This window comes from Culex pipiens, unplaced genomic scaffold (genome assembly GCF_016801865.2).
Source record: "Culex pipiens pallens isolate TS unplaced genomic scaffold, TS_CPP_V2 Cpp_Un0018, whole genome shotgun sequence".
Lineage (NCBI taxonomy): Eukaryota > Metazoa > Arthropoda > Insecta > Diptera > Culicidae > Culex > Culex pipiens.
In genome coordinates, this window is record NW_026292835.1 from 111673 (window position 1) to 114774 (window position 3102).

Genomic DNA, 3102 nt, shown 5'->3' on the forward strand with positions numbered 1-3102 from the left:
ACTAAAAACTAAAAACTAAAACTAAAAACTAAAAACTAAAAACTAAAAACTAAAAACTAAAAACTAAAAACTAAAAACTAAAAAAAACTAAAAACTAAAAACTAAAAACTAAAAACTAAAAACTAAAAACTAAAAACTAAAAACTAAAAACTAAAAACTAAAAACTAAAAAACTAAAAACTAAAACTAAAACTAAAAACTAAAAACTAAAAACTAAAAACTAAAAACTAAAAACTAAAAACTAAAAACTAAAAACTAAAAACTAAAAACTAAAAACTAAAAACTAAAAACTAAAAACTAAAAACTAAAAACTAAAAACTAAAAACTAAAAACTAAAAACTAAAAACTAAAAACTAAAAACTAAAAACTAAAAACTAAAAACTAAAAACTAAAAACTAAAAACTAAAAACTAAAAACTAAAAACTAAAAACTAAAAACTAAAAACTAAAAACTAAAAACTAAAAACTAAAAACTAAAAACTAAAAACTAAAAACTAAAAACTAAAAACTAAAAACTAAAAACTAAAAACTAAAAACTAAAAACTAAAAACTAAAAACTAAAAACTAAAAACTAAAAACTAAAAACTAAAAACTAAAAACTAAAAACTAAAAACTAAAAACTAAAAACTAAAAACTAAAAACTAAAAACTAAAAACTAAAAACTAAAAACTAAAAACTAAAAACTAAAAACTAAAAACTAAAAACTAAAAACTAAAAACTAAAAACAAAAAACTAAAAACTAAAAACTAAAAACTAAAAACTAAAAACTAAAAACTAAAAACTAAAAACTAAAAACTAAAAACTAAAAACTAAAAACTAAAAACTAAAAACTAAAAACTAAAAACTAAAAACTAAAAACTAAAAACTAAAAACATTAAACATTAAACATTAAACATTAAACATTAAACATTAAACATTAAACATTAAACATTAAACATTAAACATTAAACATTAAACATTAAACATTAAACATTAAACATTAAACATTAAACATTAAACATTAAACATTAAACATTAAACATTAAACATTAAACATTAAACATTAAACATTAAACATTAAACATTAAACATTAAACATTAAACATTAAACATTAAACATTAAACATTAAACATTAAACATTAAACATTAAACATTAAACATTAAACATTAAACATTAAACATTAAACATTAAACATTAAACATTAAACATTAAACATTAAACATTAAACATTAAACATTAAACATTAAACATTAAACATTAAACATTAAACATTAAACATTAAACATTAAACATTAAACATTAAACATTAAACATTAAACATTAAACATTAAACATTAAACATTAAACATTAAACATTAAACATTAAACATTAAACATTAAACATTAAACATTAAACATTAAACATTAAAACATTAAACATTAAACATTAAACATTAAACATTAAACATTAAACATTAAACATTAAACATTAAACATTAAACATTAAACATTAAACATTAAACATTAAACATTAAACATTAAACATTAAACATTAAACATTAAACATTAAACATTAAACATTAAACATTAAACATTAAACATTAAACATTAAACATTAAACATTAAACATTAAACATTAAACATTAAACATTAAACATTAAACATTAAACATTAAACATTAAACATTAAACATTAAACATTAAACATTAAACATTAAACATTAAACATTAAACATTAAACATTAAACATTAAACATTAAACATTAAACATTAAACATTAAACATTAAACATTAAACATTAAACATTAAACATTAAACATTAAACATTAAACATTAAACATTAAACATTAAACATTAAACATTAAACATTAAACATTAAACATTAAACATTAAACATTAAACATTAAACATTAAACATTAAACATTAAACATTAAACATTAAACATTAAACATTAAACATTAAACATTAAACATTAAACATTAAACATTAAACATTAAACATTAAACATTAAACATTAAACATTAAACATTAAACATTAAACATTAAACATTAAACATTAAACATTAAACATTAAACATTAAACATTATACATTAAACATTAAACATTAAACATTAAACATTAAACATTAAACATTAAACATTAAACATTAAACATTAAACATTAAACATTAAACATTAAACATTAAACATTAAACATTAAACATTAAACATTAAACATTAAACATTAAACATTAAACATTAAACATTAAACATTAAACATTAAACATTAAACATTAAACATTAAACATTAAACATTAAACATTAAACATTAAACATTAAACATTAAACATTAAACATTAAACATTAAACATTAAACATTAAACATTAAACATTAAACATTAAACATTAAACATTAAACATTAAACATTAAACATTAAACATTAAACATTAAACATTAAACATTAAACATTAAACATTAAACATTAAACATTAAACATTAAGCATTAAACATTAAACATTAAACATTAAACATTAAACATTGGATTTGAAATCAAGAAGTACTTTGTAGAAATTTCTGTTTTCGAGATAAATACTTAAGATTGATTTTTGCGAAAATTTTGCACCATTAACCCAAACCCACTCCCTTCAACAGTTTCATCCAATCCAGCGAGGTCCTCGGTCAGCTGTGGCAACAATACCACTGCTCGTTATCCGCACTCTTATATTTTTCCAGTTCCACACAGTGCTTACCAAGACCGAAGAAGGGCTTCCTTCCTCTCTGATCGCCGGCCATCGTGCCGGTTTCAGTCGCCGTCGTCGTCGTCGTTCTGGTTTCCGGTAATGAGCTGGATTTATTTTCTCTCCTCGGCTCTGGGTTTCCCCTTGGTGGGGAGGAAGAAAAAACACAAGCAGAACAAATAACGATAGCGATGCCAAAGTAAAAATAATTGCCCCAACTAACAAACCAGCGAGAGAGATTGTGGGCCCTTGCGTGATTCCGACTAGATTCGGTGGATTAATTGGATTACTTTATTTGCTACTGCGAGAGCGAATGTAATGCCTGGTCCGCACAGAATGTGGCCATTTGTTAGCAAATTACCATTTTATGGTGAATGTGAACCAATGGAGTGTACTCGTTTGGGGATGAGTTATGGGCATTTTCCC